Raw genomic sequence first — 22,646 nt, 5'->3', positions numbered from 1 at the left:
GTGCCATAGGATTGCAAGGTTTCCATCAATGACAAAACCTTCAATCACACACAATGTCTCATTGGAGTGTCCATATGCCAACAATCTCCCCCTTTGGCATTGATAGCAACACTCATGAGAAATTTCAAAAAGATATCCAAAAATGTGTATACCAAAAAAATGTTACCAAAAATGTGAGAGCTCCCCCTGAGCATGTGATCCCTGTGTTTTTAATTTTCTCATCTACTACTCCCCTTTGGCATCAATGACAAAGGTTAGTAGATTTTGTTGTTGTACCAATTCATAACCTCAACCTTGTAGTTGGGTAGTTATTATCTGAAGAATATCTCCCAAAATTAAGTTTATACCATCCATAAACTTCTTGCTCTCCTTTATTGCTATCTCAGTTCTGTATACTGTACCGATGAGATGCTGCAAGTGCTCTGCCGGTGTTTTGCTACCCTCTGTTAGTGCCTCTGAGATTTCCTTACGCAGAGATGCTAAATAGTCCAATCTTGGACTTAGTTTAGATCTCAAAAATTTTGCCTTGTTTATTATTTTCTCTTTTTCTCTTTCTAATTTGAGCAATTCTTCCTCAAAATTTGTTATCTTTTCCTCAAAAACTGATAATGTATCGGGTGAGTTAACAAAATTATCAGCAAGTTTATTGATCTCTTCCTGTACCTTGCTCATCTTTTTGTCTACATCTGTGGTCAAAAAGTTTATCTTACAGGTGCCTTTGTATAGAGTTTTGTACTCTTTCAATAAATTGCACAGTTCCGGTAGAAGTGTGTCAAATTCCCTGTTACACTTCTTTATTCCTTCCTCAAAGAATTTTTGTTTCTCTTTTTCTACACTTTCCTTTACAGTTTCTACCTTTGTTTGCTCAAAATTTCCAGAAATATATTTACAAAGTGTATCCAACTGGCCTAAAGAATCTTTGTTGGCTATATTACAATTGGGAGCTATTGATTTCAAAACTAGAATTGAATTATCTATCACTTTATAGGCTTGTGAGCTATAATCAGTTATTTTCTTGATAGATTCGAGCAATACTTCTATTACATTTGATGGTGACCCAATAAACTGAGTGCCGGTGGAAGTGACCATGTTGGTATTGACCTCTGGTAGGTTTGTTTGTGTCTCCATCTCTTTAAGCATGGTTTTTCCTGTATCATTTCTTACCGGTGGCATATGTTCTGGAGCCTTTAGCTCTGTTGGTTGCTCTGTTTGTGTTCCAGATTCCATCTTTTTCTCTGAATCTGCTACCGGTTGCTCTTTGTTTCCTGTTGCCAGTTGCTATTTGTTTCTTGTTGCTGATTGCTCTTTGTTATCAGATTTATCTGTGGTATCCTTATCTACCACTATGTTGATTTTTTGAGTATATACATTCACAGTATATAGGACTTCAGGATTAGGATTATTATCCTTTGTGTCCATGCTCTCAGCTGTCGGTTGATCTTCTGCAGTTGTTGTTTTTACTGGTGGAGTATTTAAAGGAGGTGGGGGTAAGTTGTCTCTAATCTTGATACTTGGTGGTCCACCAACTTTACCTTTCCCTTTGTCCTTTTGATATACCAGAATGGGCTTGGGATTCCTATATTCTTCTTGTTTTTCTTTTTCAACTAAGAATTTATCCCAACCATCTTCTGTTTCATTTGAAACTTCAATAACTCTACCTGCCATTAGTGATATTTGCCAGTGTGTAGTGGAAAAAACTGTCCGGTTGGCCTGAGCTATCAAATCATCAATTTCCTTAGGTGAGTTGACCGGGTATACTGCAAGTAATTTTTCTATTTTAATTTTCTTATCCAACTCAACTATTCCTTGCCTTCTGGCCTCAAGTCTTTTATATAATTCATCAGGAATTTCATTTAGGACTTGCATCAAAAAAATTTTATACATGTCCATGTGTAATATAACACTTTCCTCAACTTGTCCTTTCTCATCATCTGATAGGGTGTCATAGATTTTCCCTATGTTTTTCAATTTACCTTCCTCTGTGATCTCATTCAGTAATATGTCAAAAGGGGCCAAGTCAGTGTTTGTCTTCTTCTTCTTTTTGGGAGTCAACTTTTTCTTAGGTGTGGCTTTCTTGACTGGAGACCTTACAGCTTGTTGCTTCTATCTTGTCCTTCTAGGTGAAGGAGTGGATACCGGTGAGTGGTCTCTTTTCCTAACAACTCTATTGAAAGTTGCTGGCATATCTCCCTCTGAGGAGGTATCTACTAGTGATAGATGAGTTTTAGGCTGTTGGGCTACCAACTCTTCTTCTGTTATGTTAGTTTTCTTTAATAAATCATCTTTTATGGCTTTTTCTTGCTTGGTTCCTTTCCTCACAGATGCCTCAACTTTCTTTACTCTCTTTTTAGATTGAATTTGACTTTCGATGGTCTCAACACTACCAAATACTTCTTCCTTTGGTTCATTGGGGGCTTCCAGAAGTGCTTTGGCATAAGTTTCCACTATGTGGTCATCTGTTTCATACCCCATCTCTGTAACCTAGATTGTTCTTGGGATGATTGCTTCCATCCAGATCTCATCCTTTTTTATTACAAAGCATATATCATCCTTGTATTTGTTGACAATTTCCTGTGATAGTCTGATCCTCTTAATCATTTTGACCTTTAGTGCTTGAAAATACTCATTGATATCCTTTTCTTTGTTTTCACCCATGTTGTTGAATAAGTCAAACAATCGTTTTCCTACCGGTATGTCAAATCCAAAGTCCTTGTTGCCTATACTGGGAGCTTGTTTGGTTATATGTAGCATATAATAGATTTATACATGTTTTTGATTTCTTCATCACCTAATTCCTCTATGTTGCAATGAATATACATTCTATGGTCTTCTGCATAAACAACACCCTTTGGAATTTGGGAAAAAGCACGTGTTGTCATCTTTCTTAGCTACCTCGGGAACTAGCTGAAACACGGGCCTAGGTCATTTTATAACCTCGACTACTGTAGGGTTTGCTATGAATTCAAGTGTAGAGGAGGATGCCATGATGATAAATACCTTTTTCTGCCTTTGGATGGATTGATTGTTGAAGTTCTTTGCCTCTTTGCTCAAAATGCCTTAGCTCGGAAATCTTCGTGCTCTCTGAAAGTTTGAATTCACGGTGAAATGAAATGGAGCCAAAAACCTTATTTTATAAAGTCTTTTCTGCTACCTACCACATTAATTGTTTGCCGGTAATGAAGGATTTTCAACTTCTTTTCTCTAACCGAGGGAATAATAGCATATGTGTCATTAAATTGCCAAACCCTCAAGATAATTTTCTTCAATTTGATGAAGAACATCCTGCCGGTGGAGCATTGCTCTGTCCTGCCAGTGGAGCATCATATTGTCCTGTTGGTGAAGCATTTGTTGGTTCTACCGGTGGAGGAGTAACCCCAATATTTAGATCACCTTTTCTAATTTGAAAATTCTTGCTTAACCTCTTCAACCTTTTCTTTACCTTTCAAGCTAGTACTTTTGTTATCTACCGGTGTAGCTTTACTTCTACAGAATTTAGCAATATGACCAATCTTGTTACATGCATAACAAGTTACATTATTTTTCTGAATAGCTTTCCCATAACCTATGCCGGTTTGTGTTCTGCATTTATTTGATAAATGACCAAATCTTCCACAAACATAACATCTTACATTCATTCTGCAATTTTAAGAGTTATGACCAATTTTGTTGCATTTGGTGCATTGATCGGTGGGAGGATTGATGTTCTGATAATTCCTAGATCTACATTCATTTGCCCTATGACCATATTTATTACAGTTAAAGCATTTTCCATTGAATTTGTAAGTATTAGAGGGTCTTACCGGTTTGCTTTGATCCTGGGTATTTGCAGTACCGGAGCTTTCTCCAACTTCAAATCCAACTCCAGAAGTGTCACCTTTGGGTTTTTGATTCTTCAATAAGGTACCAAGTTCTTCTGAGCTTTTCTTGAATTTTTCTTTGTGTTAATTTGCAGCTTCCAATTTCCTTTCCAAGATCTCTTTTTGTCTCATTAGTTCATTCGAGTCATTTTGAGTATGCATCAGATCTGTCTTCAACATATCATTTTCATAGCTAAGTCTTGTGTTCTCATTTGCTGCATCACTTAGTCTTCTGGTCAATTCTTCTTCATTCTTCTTTCTGTCCTCAATCTCTTTGCAAAATCTCATAGTCATATCCTGCATTTCATTTTTTGTTGTCATGATCTCTTGTTTCAATTTGCTTATCATATCATTTAGTGATTCCTTTTCATCATTTTCATTTTGCAGTTTTTCACAAAGTTCTCTTCTCTTGTTTCTTGTAATAGTAACATTTTCTTGAAGTGCCTAAATAATGTCCTGAGCTGCTTTTAAATCATCTTCTAATTTGATATTTTTCAACTTCTCTGCATCATAGTCAGTAAGAGCTCCTTCAAGTTGCTTCATCAGATTTTCCATCTTTATCAGTGTCAAGATCTTCCTCAAGTTGTTAGGCTTCTGAAAATAGAGGACCAAGCTCTAATACCAATTGTTAGGGTTCCCACAAATACTGAGAGGGGGGGGTGAATCCGTATCTGACCGGTAATGAAATTTTCTTAAAACTGAATATGTAGAATATAAAGTAACAGTATACCGGTATGCAAGAATTAATGCAAATAATAGAATCAAAAGCATCCACATGAAAAGAACACCATAACACAAGATGTTTAACGAGGAAACCCGGTGTGGGAAAAACCTCGGTGGGATTTGTGACCCACAATATTCACTTACTGGCCAATAAGAGAATATTACTTACAATAGGGGCCTGCACATGCAGGAAGGCCAACTGCCTAGAGTTCGCTGCTCAATAAGAAGTCACACTGACTTACAATGAGGATTTACACAAATCCAATATTCTGTACTGCTTTACAATAGCATCTTCAATGTCAAATTCAGTACCGGTTCTTACTATGTTCTTTACATATACCTTTGACCTACAATTCGCACATTAGGTCTGCCTTATAATTTTTTATTTCTTTCTATCCATAACCTACAAATGCCTACAATGATCTCTTTTATATACAAGAGTCATTTTACAATTTGCCAAGTCGACTTACAATGATAAACAAAATATTACATATCAAAAATCCTGTCGGCCTCTGTGCCGGTATACATATTTCCTTCTGTGTCGGTGTACATCTTCTGTGCCAGTGTCAGTGTAGATTGATTTTGTTGATGTCAGAGCACTATTTTGTTTGAGTAATGCTTTGCCGATATAATGTCTTGCCAGTGCCATAGGATTGCAAGGTTGCCTATGTAATGCTTTGTCGGTATAATGTCTTGCCGATGCCATAGGATTGCAAGGTTGCCATCAATGACAAAACCTTCAATCACACACAATGTCTCATTAGAGTGTCCATATGCCAACATATTCATGAGATAGTCCTTAAGCATCTGGAATGCTTGCTGGCATCTGGTATCCCATTGAAAGAGGATTTTTTTGTTTAATAGATGTGTGAAGGGATGAAACTTATCTGCTAGTTGTGCAATGAATCTTCGGATGGATTGTAGCCACCCTTGTAATGTCCTTAGCTAACTGATATATTTTGGAGGTGGTATGTCCATGATGGCTTTGACCTTTCCAGGATCGATCTCAATGCCTTTGCTTGAGACAATGTATCCTAGAAGCTTCCCTGAGGTTACTCTAAAGACACATTTCTTTGGGTTGAGTCGAACATGATATTGTTCCAGTCTATCAAAGATTTTCTCTAATATTTCTAGATGACCTTCTCTTGTTAATGATTTTGCCAATGTCATCAACATAATCTTCCATTATGGTATGCATCATATCATGAAAGATGGTAGTCATATCATATTATGGATATGTGAAGGTCATCTTATTTTGATCCTTCGGTGCGATCTTTATCTGGTTGTACCCTGAAAAGCCATCCATGAGAGAAAGCATGGCATGTCATGTTGCTAGGTCTACAATCATGTCAATGTTTGGTAGGGGGAAGTCATCTTTAGGACATGTCTTATTTAGATCTTTGAATTCAGTACAGATACAGATTCTCCCATTTGGTTTGCCGACATATACAATGTTGGATATCCAATCTGCATAATCAATTGGTCTAATAAAACCAACATCCAAAAGTTTCTTAAGTTCTTCTTTGACTAGTACCGCAATTTGGGGGTGCATCTTGCGAAGCTTCTATTTGACGGGCTTAGCTCCTTCTGCTACAGCGAGGTGATGCATGACCAAATCAAGACCGAGACCAGGCATGTCTGCATATGACCATGTAAAATTGATCTGACGCTTCTGGAAGAATTCTACAAACTTAGGTTGTTCCTCTGGAGTTAAAACAGATGCCAAATGTATGTGGTGAGGAGTTTCGGGAGAACCCTCGTTGAATTCTTTTGTTTCCTCAATAAGGATTGTTAATCATTCCTGATTTGCATTGGAGGGGAGAATGTCAAACCTTCCATCCTCAGGCGCCTCAGAGAGGCTTTCACCATTGGATACGCTCTTTCTTTTTACTTTTTTGGGATCAAACAGTGCCACAATGTGGTTTTCATTGGAAGATCCATATTTAATTGTAATATTTTTGTAGCTGGAAGGTTTGGCATCTACCCCAAAGTATGTTGCGCTATTAAATTCAATGGCGAATCTGGCTTTGTGATCCCTACTTGGTATGTTATCACATAGTTCCAAAAAGTCAATGATCACCTCATCGTTTTGGAATTGGTCAAGGCATAGGGGATTAGATTGGTTCCATTCGATGAGTTCAGGATGGATAATGGGCATTACCTCATCGATCAGGTTAAGTTCATAAGATGTGTCAGTGAGGGTTAAGACGTTGTGGTGAAGGTCATTGATGGTACTTTCCTTGTCACAATCAGGTGTAGGATGTGACGTAGGGTCTGTGGAAGTTGTTTCCAGTTCAGGAACCCAAGAGGTTTTAATCTATGCTTCTACGTAAATAGGGATTTCTTTGTGAGGTAGAGGTGGTGATGCGTCTTCCTCATCTAAAGTATTGAGATGTACTGAATCAAATTCCCACTCATGTGAGTCGGTCTCTAAGTCGCTTTCCAGTATCTGATTACTATACCATACCGGGATATCCTTTGAGTTAAATATCGCAAGTGTGATCGGTTGATGTACCTTTGGAGATGGAATGGTTGGTGTTGCAGGAAGGATTATTGGGATTAGTGAATCCGATACTAGGAGTATCGATGTTGTTGAATCTGCTGCTTCTAGTGGAATTGTTGGTGTTGTCGATATTGTTGAGGGTTCTGATACTACTAATGGTGCTATTGATGCAGTTGTTGTTGTTGATCAAGCTGCTGGTTTGATCGGTGGGATGATTGGTGTTGTGGATGGTATTGCTGGGATTCTCAGCCGCATTGGGGCAATTGGTGTGGTTTTTGCTGTTGCTGATATAATCAAGGGTGGCCTCTTTAGAGTATTAGGGTGATATAGAGGTTTTATGGGTTTCCCTTTGAATCAAAGCTTAGGAAGAATCTCCTTTTGAAAGCCTAATCTAGTGTTATCTTTAGGCTTCAATTTGGGTTGCAGTGGCTCATATCGTCCTTGCTTGCAAGGTCCCAACGCACTCTGACCATCATAGCCCATTCTTTGCATAATGAGAATGCCTTTTCCATATTGATCTGTGGGAAGCTTAGCTTGTGGGATGTCCGTGGTGATAGGATCTTTATAGATCCTTTATGTTAAGTCCTCATCTCTGGTCTCTTCTTCTTGACTCTTTCCAAGGATAAAAGATGTCACAGTGCATGTTGGCTTGACCAGTGGTGCTTGAAGTAACCATTGAGGCTTACCATGATTTCTAGGAGAAGTGGGCAGTTGTCCAACACAAAAGAGTTGGCTTAGATTGTACTCCCCAGGACCTTCCTCTGCCATTTTCATTTTTAGCTTCTCTTGCTTGGGTATAGTGGTGTTTGAACTGGAAAGAGAGGTTGGACTAGCATATGATGTGGATGGGATATCTTATCTGTTGTTGGGAACGATAATCTCTAGTTGATGGTTGATATTGTAGATTTGCATCACCCAATATTGTAATTTCTACACCATTATGAGGAAACTTAATACACTGGTGGTAGGTGGATGGAATGGCTTGCATGGCATGTGTCCAAAGTCTTCCTAACAACAAATTATACGGCAGAGAAAGGTCCAGAACTTGACACATGATGTGCTTTACCATTGGGCCCACTCGGATTGGTAACACAACTGTTCCTTTGGATGAATGCTTTGCATCATCATAGGCTTTTATGGTTATCTTTTTGTGGGGATCCATGGATTCAACTGCATATCCCAATGTTGTGACAAATTGTAATGTACAGATATTTAGGTTGGCTCCATTGTCGATTAAGACTCGCTTGATCCTATGTTGGTTGATAAATCCTTCAATATGGAGTGAGGCGTTATGAGGTTGCTGGAAGGATGTATTGTCACTTTCAGAGAAAGTGAGACATGGTGATGACCTTAGACTACCAACCATAGCTTGAAATTGATCTATATTTAGATTGGTAGGGACTGATGCCTCTTGGAGAGCTTGATCCAAGATTGTTTTATGAGATGGGGATAGGCGCAAAATCTCTAAGATGCATATAAGTGCAAGCATCTTATCTAACTGTTCCACAAGGTTATACTGCTTTGGGATGGAAGTTGTGCCTTGTGGAGCTGCTTTAATGGTGATCTTGCTACGACGCGCAACAACATTGCAGGTAGGGTTTGGATCTTTGATGGTAATGGTTGTGATTTGTTCATTGGCATCATATAGGTGATTCATAGTGTAATTATAGGTAGCTCGCATATAATCATTTGTATCTATGTTTCATCTTGAAGTGGAAGGACCCCTTTGATCTTGTGATGGAAGTTGATTCTTAAACATAAAATAATCATTATTTGTGGTTTTTGGGTCCTGTCCTTCAATTTCAATCTCTCCTCGGTCAATAAGATCCTGAACAAGATCTTTCAATCTGTGACAGTTACTTGTTTTATGCCCTTTCCCTTGATGGAATTTGCAATGTTCATTATCCCTCCACCATGAAGGTTTGACCTGAGGTTCATAATTAGATGTCTTTGGTAAGATCAGTAGATTGAAGAGACCAACTGACATAACATTGTTTCAATAGGTTCCCCTAAGGGAGTCTATGTACGTTTTGGTTTATAATTTTGTTGGCGTTGTCTCAGTTCCTCTTGCGGTACATTGCATCCTTGATTTGGCGGGGGAGCAATCATGTTGTTCTTAGGAGGGGGGTTTTGCCCCACAAATCGGACCACAAGTTGTGCACTCTTGATAGTCCTTCTCTACAACCCCATGATTGACGATGTTTTTTTTTTAATTCTAGAAGTTAGGTTTATCATTGTTGAAGCGCGGGCGAGGGGCATCTTTTGGTTCATTGTATATCTTGCCCCTTTTTGATGAGGGCCCGTTCACATTTTAAACCCTGGGTGATCATGTCATTAAAGAACTCTATGCCTTTCATGTCTAGATGGAATTTCATTTCTTCGTTCAAGTTGGAAATAAATATTTCCACTAGTTCTCGTTTAGGTAACTGAAGAGAATGTCTACTAGACATTTGTCGCCATCGTTGTAGGAAATTTGAAAATAACTCCCCTAGTTTTTGCTTGGTGTTACACAAATCGGCCATGGTGGCATCGAAATGAATTTCTAGACCAATTCTTCGAATGTCCTAATGCCACCTGTTAGTCGGGAAAACCATTGCGTGGTTGTCCCTCCCAAACTCTGACGAAAGAGGCACATTAGGTATGTGTCTTCATATGCCACTTCTAGGCAAGCTGAATGAAATTCTCTGACATGATCTCAAGGGTCTCCTTTTCCCCGATACTTTTTGAACTTAGGTGTTTCAAACCCTCGTGGAAAAGGTGGCATATGTAGAGTCCTATCAAAGGGATAGGGACAAATATCATTAAGTGAAAACTGGGTAGTTTTCACACCACTATGGAGTTGTTGAACTAAATTCTCGACTTGTTGCCTCCACATGTCAATGTCATTAGGAAGAGGAGGATGAGGTGGGGGATTTTCTTGATGAAGGTCATATCTGAAGTTATCTCGACCTCTTCCACCCTCATTATGACTATGGTGTTCTGATGCTTGCCTTAATTGTGCAGTATCAAAATCAGAGGGTAGTTTGGCTCCCTCTTAGGCAAGTCTTAAAAAGTGAGCATCAGTGTTGTTCTTGAGGATTTCGTCAAAAACTCAATTGAAGGGGGTTGTGTTGTGCCCTTTCTATTCCTTCAGGAGTAGGAGTACTCAGATTTTCATCATTTGCATTTCCTCCAAGGGCTTCTTGGAATTCATTGAGATTTTTCTCCTCTTCCTCTTCGATCTCTAGTTTTCTAGACCTTGATCTGGTTTGAGCCATTTTGTTTAAAAGTTGTTGTTGAAGTTTGGTGAAAATTATTATGAGTTGGTGATGGAATGAGAGATAAATGTGTGGTGACGTGTTTTGCATATGGATCTCTAACACTAAAGGTAGATGTTACCAAAGTCCTATGAATTGCTTGTTGTGTTTGGTTGACAATGTTTGATATGATAAGGTTTAGAGAGGCTTCAAATGTGTTACAAACCCAACTACCTAGTAATGAGAGGATGCACTCATAGACTAGTTTTAATCTGCATAGAAATTCCTCTTATGATGAGTTTATCCTAGATGTAGAGACACTCTAAAAAGTAATGGGTTGTGTTTGATTCAAGCAATATTGAAAAAGAACTAAGGACAAGACCTCTTTATGTTTCGAGAGTTGGAATGGATTGATGATGTATGAATGTGAGGATGGATGAAATGTTAACTTCAGTAAAAACTTTGTGTTACAAATGGGACAAATTCTGCCTCTTCTCTTTCGAGGGTTGGTGGTTCTTCCCAAGCTATGTTATATGTGATGCAAACATCTGGAAAGAAAGCAAGATTGATTTTGCCTCCCTTTCTTTTATGATAACTCAAAGCTCTATATTGAGTAAAAGTTCTGCAGTTTAAAGACTCTTGATCAAACTCATTGGATTTTCCTTGAAGATATAGACGCATGTGACGTAAGAAGGTTCTATGTGAGACAAGGTTTGTCTATTGAGATAGAAAAATTTCCTTCTTTTGATGAAAGCCTTTGAGCTCAAAAGTTTTTTCTTCAAATCAATATGTTGATGAAGATTTCTCTTTCTCAAAATGTGAAGGATGGTCATATAGTTTGATACTTTGTTTTTGCACTTTGTTTTTTATTTTTGCCAAATGTTGGTGTTGAAAATTTGTGTTGGATGAGTACTTGTTTTTTAATTGGTTTTGATTTTCTTTGACAAGAAAACAGAGCAAGCACACAAACACAATAATGTTGCCTAAAAGAAGGCACAAATAGGTGTGGGTCTAAATCAACCCGGTCTTTGGACTTTTTGACCCCTTTTTCCAAATGTTTTTTAGTACGTTTTTCCAAAAAGCCTGAAGTCGGCTCAATTTATCACTAATCTTGACACAAAACAAAGACACTTCAAACACACTTTATCCCTAAGGTCAAATGGCCAATTGCAATAATTTCAGCCCACATCTTGATATTTCTTCAACTTTGGTACTACATACCTTATGAATCTCGTCGTGGCAGGTAAGGAAGTGATATACTAAGTCTTGCACGAGCATAACAAATAGATGATCCCTATGATGGGGGAGTCACCACTTTTATCAAGCTACAAGTGGCCTTTCAAAAAGCTATGTTTATACTCAAGGAAATATGTATGGTGAGTATCTTGGGAGCAAAACCATCTATGCTCTTGCACTGAATTTATCACAAATATTCTCAATCAATAGAACGGGTGGGTTTCTACATAAAAAGGTGTCTAGAAATTTTTGATGTTTTTGGACATAAGTTCATTATGCAGTGACTCACTTAAGAGCCTTGTAACTTGTGGTGGGGCCCATTTGTCCTTTCGGCAAGTTACACTATAGAAACAGCTATACCCAAGGCTACAGCTTTTGCTCACACCTGATTTCTATAGCAGTTCGAAATATTTACCGTGCGAAGTTGTTCCCAAGAGTGGTGTGTCTCTTGGGAGGCCTCTCTTAAAAAGATAAACTTTGAGTGTTACTAACACTTTTCTCTTGCACCTAAGGGAGAGGATAGTGTGTGTTAAAAGCAGGACTACTCGACAAACTTTGCACAAGTGTGTCAATGACCAAAAGCACTTGTTCTTTTTAACTAATTTTCATTGCAATGTGATCTAACTATTTGGAGATGTTGCTCCAACCATCATGGTGTTCTTTTTAACTTCAAAAGCAAAATGTTTTGTAAACTAGGAATTTGAAATCCTGGTCGACTTAATTGAAAACACGTTTTGCTTGAAGTAAAATCATTTTTGAACTTGAAGGAAAAATTGCTTGTTCTTTTTAGTTTGCCCAAAATGAAATGTTGATTGTGAATTTCCTTAAGTTGATGCAAGAAATGAAATTTGTGTTGTCTTGTTTTAAAACCCAAAATAAAATGAATCCTAACTTGCAAAAAATCAAATTTGTGGGGTTTGAGTTTGTGATTCTTTTTACCTTTGACCAATGAAATTCTTTTTAGGAGCCCAAACAAATATGTGATTCTTTTTAAGAGCCCAAATTGAAATGTGAAGTTAATTTAAACTAAAATAAAAAGTGAATTCATTTTTAAAACCAACTTTGAAAAAAGTTAGTAAAACAAATAAATCTACTTCCTAATCTAATTTAAACCTGCACAAAAGAGAAATAGTTAGTAAAATCCGCCTATTATAATAGTGCTACTCTGTTACAATAGCGCTATTCGATGGGCTTCTCTCTTACAATAGCGCTACTCTGTGTGAAAACAGAAGCGCCATTTAACACGAAAGTGTTAAATAACAATCAAACGCATCAAAAGAGATGCAAACGTGCTACAAAAAGAGACAAAAGTGCTAAAGAACTCTGTCAAACAGAATTAATTTTGTTAAATAGAGAGCCAAAAGCACTAAAAGAAGCTACGGTAGCGCTATTTAAGGGCCAGTAGCACCAATTGAGAGACAATACCGCTATTACTATGAACAATAGCGCTAAAGTACCCAGTTTCGAAGGCGCTAAAGCGTGAACGAAAGCTCTAAAGCGCAACCTCTATGTCAATTCAAATCATGAAAAATTGTTAGTAGTTTCAAAAATGGTTGTTTTTTATTCACGTCGAATTCACCAAATGATGCTCTGCAAAAAGGAATGATTGTTAGGATGACAAAATACAAACAAGAAGCAAGAAAACCAATTGTTAGTGTTAGGAAATCAAATATCAAACACTATCCTAAACAGGCATACCAAGAGAGACACTATAAGCAAAATAGAGCATTTAACAAAGACAACAAATGCAACAAGGCATCTCCAAATGTCTTCCACCTTGCTTGTAGCTCCTCCTCCCTTATTCCTCTCCTCTCCAAGTTTCCAAATAAGTGCAGCTCTCAGCAGCTTTTTCCACTATGGATGTCTTATGAAGATTCAAGATTGAAAATGTTTTTAGAACATGCTTTGCAAGTGTAAAAACAAGCTAATATGAGATATTATGAAATGAACTAAGATTAATTTTAGTCCAAAATGACAATATGAGTGATTATGCTAAAATGCTTTCTAAAATTGACTATAAGTTAAATGCATACAAGTTTTTCAGGATCTAGATTATGAAGAAATGAGCTCTATTTATAGGAAAAATGGAGCGATGGATGGCTAAGATTGAGTAATCTCAACAAGGGTCAGGATTGAAGGGCTTATGATCCATGTGAAGACTTTCAACCCAATCCCAGGATGACAAGTGTCAACATGAGATGGGTTGAGGGGAGAGGGAAGAAGCATTAAATGTTTGACATGACTTGAGGGTTAACTTGGGAGGTAGGGTTAATGTTGAGTTGAGTGAATAAATTCATTATTCAAGGAATAATGCTTTTATCCAATGGATAAACTCTTGTGCAAGAGTTAGTGAGGATAACCATGGTCAAAGCAATAAATGCTTGAGGAGACACATGGGTTGTACATGAGGGTTGAGTTAGAGGTAAAGTCTCTAACCATGGGTGCAAGTGGATTTAACCATAAATGGCTATGTAAGAGCCATTAATGGTCATGTAAGAGCCATTAGTGGTTTGGAAGACTTTATAGGTTGGATTGTTGAGCACATAAATCATTAAATGTTTTTCAAAGACTTTGAAGGCTTTGAGAAGTGACTTCAAGTTGCTTAGGAATGTGACAATATTTAGGAGATGGATTAGGCTAATTAGGAAGGGGTTAGAAGAGTCTAGAAGGGGATTTAGGATTACAAGCGGGTTTGGTGGGTGAGGGAAAATAGGATTTAAATTAAAATAAAATTAATTTATTTCAACTTGTGGTTGCAACTTGCATTTGTAGGAGAATGCAAGTGGGGGGAGTTTAATGATTTAAATAAATGATTTATTTATTTATTTAAAAGAGGAAAGTGGTTAAATTAAATAAATAGGATTTATTCATTTAATGAATTGTGAATTTGGTTTAATGAATTAATTAAAATAAATTGAATAATTTATTTAATTAATAGGAGAATGTTTGAGGATGAATTAATTAAATATTCATTTAATTAAATGGACAGATTTATGTGACTACACTAGTTATGTTATCTTGAGAGCTAAAATTCTCTGTGGTTTTTCCCATTTAGGTTTTCCACATATAAATTATGGTGTTCCATTTGTGGTTGTGTTTCTTGTTTATGCATTTGTCATTTCATATTGATGAGCTTAATTGGTGAAATTGATATATCAACAAAAGGTTTAAAATTTGTGAGAATGTTTTAGAATCTATGGGAATATTGATTCACGCCCTCTCCCCTTAGTATTCTGGTCCTTTCAACCAATCCAACACAAATGATAGAAAGTTGACATTAAATAGCATAAACAGTATGTTTTAGATATAGTATGTAGACACAAATCTATATCTGAGAAGAAGGAATAGCACCTGTGTCAGAAAATCTGACCCAAAAGTACGGGATCGGGATGCTTGGGGCAACCCTTTCCAACTATCCAAATACCGACAAACAGGAAACTTCGAAAATCAGAATGTTACTAAAAACCTTTTCCTAGAAGTTCATCAAAAAGTTGTCGAACCAAGATGCTAGAGGAGACCCATTCCTTCACTTTTCACTCCTACAAAAGTCGGATCTAATCATCATCGTATTCTTTGTCGAAATCTTTGTTTGTAGCGTATGGATATGTCGCTTGCATACAGAAAGAAGGGAAATGGTCTTGTTGATAGGGGTTTGCCTAGGTCAAATCCCAGAATTGGAATCAACCCTTGAATTTAAATTGAACTTGTAATGGAATTGACTAAATTGGAAAGATTGCCTTTTGAGGAGCAGGCTAGATCTGAATTGAAATGCTTGAATTCGAACTTGATACCTTGATGAATCCTACTTTGAAGTCTTCATGCAAAGGTTAATGATGTCATGTAGAATGTCTTGATCGTGGATGCCATCATAAATGCTTGAAATATGCACTTGACTTCTCCTTCACTGCCTTGATGATGCTTGATTACTTAAATTTTCAAAGTGATCTTGTGAAATTGTAATTGAGAGATATCAAAATGACGAAGGCTTGCTTTGATACCTAACTGCACAAAACATGTTTGAAATTTTGAAGTAGTTTGACACAGAGAAATTTTCAAAATATGACTGTTGCGAGGTCCAAATTTGGGCCCCTTTAGGGACAAGGGCATCCTAATCTTGCCAATTAGGACTGAAATTTGGACAAGGCTCAGAAAGATGCTAAAGATGTTGATTTTAGGTTTGTGTGAGCATAATCTAAACAGGGTCAGGGCATGAAAGGTCAAAATGTAGAAGTGAGGACGAAATTGTATAGAGATACAACTTATGACGCTACAGGAAGTTTGATAGAGTAAGTTGATGCAAAAAAACATAATACTAATAGTCTACAAGAATGCTTCGCATTCCTCCACATTCCTCTACATTTGATGATATGCTCTTGCTAATTTGAACTTAATGTTTATGTTTTGTGGACATTGCACTCATATATTTTCAAGTCCTTCGTGTTACAATTGATGAGGTTGGTGTTTGCATTTTGTTGTCAATCTAGTTGTCTATTAAAATTGGTTTCAAAAATGCTCTGCATTTCTCCACATTGGTGTTTCAGGTGTTACAGCCTGGAGGACATTCTTATAACATCTATGCTAAGTCAAAATTCAAGTTTCATATGTTGGTGTTGTCTACAAGAGTTGAAAATGGTGTTTTGTTCATGACTAATTTTCTTGACCCTCTGAAATGAAGTGTTCTATATCAGTCGTGTTGTGCCAATATGGTTTTGATGTGACAAGGAGAAAGAAATATTTGGGAATATTTTTGGATGTTCAAGGAACTTTATTGCATGCTCTACATGATGCAAGGACGTATGTTTGATGATGCATTGTATTTGGCATGTGTGTTTCAAGGTAACTGCTCTAGTTTGGCCGACAGAAATTGTACTCTTGCTTGCAGTGTATCCTTGGGTGTCTGCGCTTGCATTGAAGTTTGTGTTACATGGTATTTGTGTCCTATCTTGGCGTGTGAGGATCTACATTGGGCTTATTCATTTGGAAGATATGTTTTGGGTTGACTAGTGATGTGCTACATTACTTATCTACATGTTACCTTGTTATCAACTCTAAAGGATATGTAATAGCATGTGAATTGTTTGAAATAGCTTAGAAAGAAGTGATATGATGCCTTTAGGTCCTCTTTATCTCTTGGATTGGACCCCTTTCACCACAATTGTGTTTTGGTTGCCAACTTGATAAGACCTATGTTTTTCCTCTGCTCTAGCCGACCTAATTGATGTTTGCAATAAAAAAAGATGGTTTATATAGAAGATCAAATTGGCATTGATGGTGTGGGTGAATGTGTAGATCAATGTGTGTGTTGTGCTTACATGATTATACCATTTGCGGAGTCAGTGATGCAAAGTTGAGGTAGAAGAAGTGTGTGGTGACTCCTTTGAAGTTGGTTGTTTGAGAAAGAGGTTCAAGGGAAGCTTCATACTTAGAGAATGTTGGAGGCAGCATTGTTGAAGGCCCATTCATCTTGATTCATATGTCCATGTGTATTTCTCTATGATAGTGAGTCTCCTTTGCAAGTTTTGTATCTTGCCCTAAGGCAGTGCATCTCAGCCTACAATTCCCTCGTATCTTGCCCTAGGGTAGTGCACCTTAGCCTGCAAGTCCTTCAGGAAGCAATGTGCTTCCTTGGCAATGAGCCTAAAACAATATTGTAATCTTATTCATGTATTGTGAGTTGATTCTCACTGTGGTTTTTCTCAGTTTGGGCTTTCCACGTAAATTTGGTGTTCTCTTATGCATGGTGATTCCTTGTTTTATCTTTCATTGTTGCTAATAAGATTAAGGCTAAGTTGACAATGAATTGTGGTATAAAGTTTAAGTATTTGATCAAGACTTATTCACCTCCCCCCCTCTCAGTCTTAGTGTGTGTGTTTAACACCTTGGCTAGATTATTACCTAAAGATATCAAATGAGGAAACAAAATAAGGTCTCCTGCAAGGAGCTGTTGAATGTTGGCCTTGGTTCATCATTAAGAATTGATCTAAGAATATTTGAAATGAATCGACAAGATAAAGAATCATTGTTAACAGGAGTGATTTGTGCGATTTGCGAACTGGAGATCATGGGTTTCACCTCCGCAAGTGAAGGTCCCTTGTGACATAGTCTTGCATATTTATGCTCGAGAGCTGAATTATTCTTAGGGCATTATTAGAAACAATTCCACAATCTAACCCTTCAGAGGAATTTCATTGCAATGTTGATGGTTTTCTTCCTGGGCAGCTCTTTGCCATTTCAATTGTTTAAGTCAAAAAGATCACATGAAGCCATGTGTTGCTCCTAAGTAGATCTTCCCCAAAAGGTTTACCGACTTCCTTCAAAAGACACGCGAGTGCACCACATGGTGTCATCACGTGATTTGAAAGAAAACCTTGTATTTTAATTGTTCTTAGAGCGGAAGGCAACACGTGTCAGCACCATGAGGTTTCAGGAGAAACATGGAATGAAGATACTTGCCACATATCAAAAGCCCAAGACTTCAAGAAAGGTGAAAGAGCTCACACTGCAAGGAAAAGGCGCTACGTGTCGGCAAAATGGAAGTCCTAGAGGATTTAAGGCTTGATAAAGAATTAAAGGGCACTATTGTTATTTTGAATGAATGAATGGGTTTTAATGACGTCCATGAGACCCAATGGCCTAAGGGACCCACGGGTTCAACTTATCCTGGTTTCAGATTCTTTTCCATGTTGGATCTTCTCTTGTGAATCTTGATTAAGAGGTTTGTTGTTTTGTGAAGTCTTGACTCTTCAAAAATATCGTTCAAACTATCTACTTTTAATTCATTCCCAAACTGCCTGCAAATGTCTTCATACGTTGTACACAACATAATGAAATATCATTCTATTTCTACTATCCTCTTGTTGCAAAACAGGCATGCTCTTTCCTCCCACTCTTCTTTAGGCACCTTCCATCTACCAGATTCACATCTCAAATGGTGAGATCTAGTCCTTAATTGTGCAATTAGAATTTTGGCCTTACCGTTGATCGCAAATCTCAAATATTTTTTTCTTCATGCGCCCAAGTAGGGTTGAATTCTTTAATACAGTACGTTTTTTTCCTGCCTTGTTGGTTTAACCACATGGCATTCCTAAATTTCTCTAAGACCCACTTTTTTATCTCCTCTTTGTTGTTGGGGCAATTGTGCAAATTTATGTCCCACTTGTTCATCCATTTGTTATTTTGTTTCTTCCAAGTCTTTTTCCTATGACTTAAGTTTTCATCAACAATCAAGATGGGCCAATAGTGCTTATCCATACTTTCCACCTTTTTTATGACCACTGAAGCCTCAATTGGGTACATACCAGCTTCAGCCAAAAGGATCTCAAATGGTATTGTTGATTTGACTTTGAGACTGCTGGTGATAAGATGCTTTTGTATTCTCTCTATTTGTCTCCATTTGAGGTTCGGCATGCTATTCCGCCAAACTTCACACCCATAAAGAATAACTAGAACCACTAGCAAACCGAAAAGTGTTTTCTTAGTCTTCCAATCCCACAACTCTACTTTCCTACATCTATTTTGACGAAGGTATAAAGCTCTCCAACCCCCTTGTATCCTTTTTGATCTACAAGTTTCCCAATTGAGCTTATTGTGGAAGTCAATTCCTAAGTATTTATATTCAACCACTACCTCCAAGGGGTTGCCCTCGAATATAAAATCTACCTGTTGTTCTCTTCTTCGAAGAAGAGATCATGACCTTGGTCTTGCTAGTATTCACTTGCATCCCAACTTCCTGATAAAATAACTCAAGAGCCTTCAAGTGCTCTCTCAAACCTTGTGCGGATTTTGCTATAAGAATAAAATCAACATATAAAAGAAATTTCACCACATAGTCTCCCAATTGGATACCTTCCCCATTTGTATTGTTTAACCACTCTTCAAGTTTATCAATATATAAGCCAAACAAAGTGGGAGATAAAGGACACCCTTGTTTGACCCTGATGTCGCTGCCGAAACATTCAGACATTCCATCTTTAGTTTTGATTTTAGCTCTAACCTACTCATATAGTTTGTGAACAACAACCCTAAGTTCCTTTGGAATCCCAAGTTCTTCCATTCTACTCCAAAGCTTGTCCCTAGGTACAATATCAAAGGCTTTTTTGAAATCCACGAAGCAACAAAAGGCTTCTTTACTTTGATTATCCCACACTTTTTCAATGAAATGTCTTAGCATAATACAATGATCAATGGTTCAGTGTTTTGAGCAGAAACCAGACTATCCTCTAACCCTTTTCCCTCTTTTTCTGCCCATTTACTGATCCTACGTTCTATCATACTGCAAAAAAAATTTCTAAAGAGGGGGTTGACCATAATAGTACGGTAATTAGAAGGATTATTGAAGCAAAGAAGCATCAGAATGTGCTACATAGTTAAACCAAGGGTTGTAGATGTTATAAAAGGTGGATCCTCACACTATTCAAGAATATGTTTGGCCCGAGAAGTTGCAACAAACCCAAAGGATATTCCAAGTGGCATTCATGCAATGCACATAGGAAGGAGAATGATGTAGAAATCAGCGACCCATAGGAGGTTACAATGGTCGTCATAATGATCATCAACATGCAACAAATATGCAAGAGATCATTCAGTTGCAAGCACTATCCTCAGCCAAAAAGACTATTTTATATAAGCCTAGTGGATTGTGCCAAGCATGCCTCTTTGTGTGTTTTATCTCTGCTTAAACCTTTTATTACAATGTTGTGTCATTAAAAGATGGGTATAACTACTGAAAAGCGTGAATTTCAGCTTTATAATTTCTAACATGGTTTGTGGATTATAGCCCATGTAAAGATCTTTTATTCTTCCATTTTCTTCAAATTAGAAATTAAATTGTCTTTTGATGAGCAAAATCTATAAATGGTTAATTGCTAAAGAAGATAACAAGGATCTGTACAGTTTCACCAAGCCTTGACACGTACTTCTCACATAAAGATCTAAATGTTATACCCTATGTCTATTTGACCTTATGTATCTCATTCTCCTTCCATTTATTAAGGTTTTGTGATGTATCGTGCTCATTTCTAGAAATTGGCAATTCCCTGTTACATTTGTGAAAGAGGGTTTAAAATGATATAAAAGCTTTGCATTGGTGCATTGCCTTAGTATTGCTAGATTAATGTATAATCCTCTCCCTTTGCATCTCCCCTACAAATTTGAAGAGTCGGCTTCTAAAATCTCGAAGGTTGTTTCACAAATTGCAATCAACTCCCACATCTATGAAACTTCTAGACTGCCTTCTCTAAGTACAAACTTTGGGGAATCAACACTTTATAAATACAAACATCTTGTGTTCACTTGTCTATAGTTATCAAATTTCTAGGCATCATTTGCTTGCTTTCTTGAAAATATACCATGTCTTGATTTTGGATGTGGTACAAATAATTTGTTATGGGAACATCTATTTATCATTCATAAATTACCTTTTAAAAATAAATCTGTAAATTCTGAAAAAATATAAGTGTAATGACACATTATATTAGTGCGCTTAATATGATGCCCACTACATATAATATAATGTGTTTTGGTGAAAGATTCAAACATTTTTACAATGGATGGATAGTTGCCATACCACATGCCTTCCACCACATTTTTCCAATATTTTGATTCTAACTAGCCACCATAATGAGGGACTCAACGATTCTCAAGAGTATGATGGCTTCCATTTTGTGTATATCTTGAATCATGCAATTGCATGAGACCACATCTATTTGAGGCATTCGCTACAAATAGTTCACACCCTGCATCAAAACCTTGTTTCTAGTTTTGTGTTTCAACAAGCTATAGATAGGAAAGAGAACGACAACCATGTGGATAGGATGGGAAACAAGATTGGGGTAACTAGAATAGCAACAGAATGGAGTAAATGGGAACAACAATGTTGATCATGTTGTGTAGTTGGACGGAACGGACAAGAGTGGGAAGATTGGGCCCACAACCACCTAAGCAACCAAAGCTTAGTGTGTGTTGTTTAAGGCTAGCCTTACGCTCTTAATAGAAAATAGTAATCAAGGCAAGTATGGCACATGCTTAACATGAGTAATAGTGTGCCATGTTAGATTGATATTAGTTAACATGAGTAGGAGTGTACCATGTTAGATTGATATTGGTTTAATAGATCAATGAAATATATTTAGGTGGATAAAAGAAGTTAAACTCACCATGTGAATACTATTCGAGAGAATATATGGCTTGATTGATGAAGAGGTACTCCCACTTTAAAAAAAAAATAGGATTTCTACTTTTCTACTTATGTCAATCTTATGAGCTTGAATTGTGTGTCAATTCAAGCCACTTATTTCTTATCTTTAGAGAATAATTTGCATGCATGTATATTTATATATAAATTATTTAATAATCTAACTACATACTCAAACACCAACACAATTTTGCGACTACAAATGTCACACGTATATATAAACTATTCGGTAACATACAACACCACAAATGTGACTACACACATGAGCCTTCTTGAACTTCAGTTGTCATGCACTCCGATTAGATTCCAGGACTCAACGAGACATTTCTAACCAGCGTTGCAAGATTTAATTAGCATCTCACTTCAATCTTTGCTGAAAAGACCAGTAAACACATCATAAGGTATGATCGTATGATCTTCATCGCACTATAATGAATTAAAACAAGTTTTACAGTATATACTAGCTTACTGTCTCTAAATTTGATTTCTTGGTAATATTATTAAATGTATTTGTCATGTGATGGAAAGCAATTTTAAAAAATTTATTATATGATATACAATTCTTCATTATTGGTGATCTATCTATTCGCTAAGTTTGTCTTTTTTAATTTACACGGTATATACTAGCTTACCGTCTAGATTTGTTTTCTTGTTAACACAATAATGCATTGAAAACTATCTGAGAGTTTATATTTATAATATGAAATATAATTCTTCATTATTATCAATCTATCTATTCGCTAAGTTCGTCTTTTTCAATAGAACACTTCCCCGTATCTTGAGGAGCCTCTTAAAATTGGAGTTATTTTTGTGTTCAGCCTTAGAATACCTATGCAAGACAAATTACAAACTTCCACATTTCTCGGTTAAGGTATCATGCACTGACTTAGAAAGATTAA

This window comes from Cryptomeria japonica, chromosome 10 (genome assembly GCF_030272615.1).
Source record: "Cryptomeria japonica chromosome 10, Sugi_1.0, whole genome shotgun sequence".
Lineage (NCBI taxonomy): Eukaryota > Viridiplantae > Streptophyta > Pinopsida > Cupressales > Cupressaceae > Cryptomeria > Cryptomeria japonica.
The sequence above is the reverse complement of the archived record's forward strand: the minus strand, read 5'-3'. Positions refer to the sequence as shown.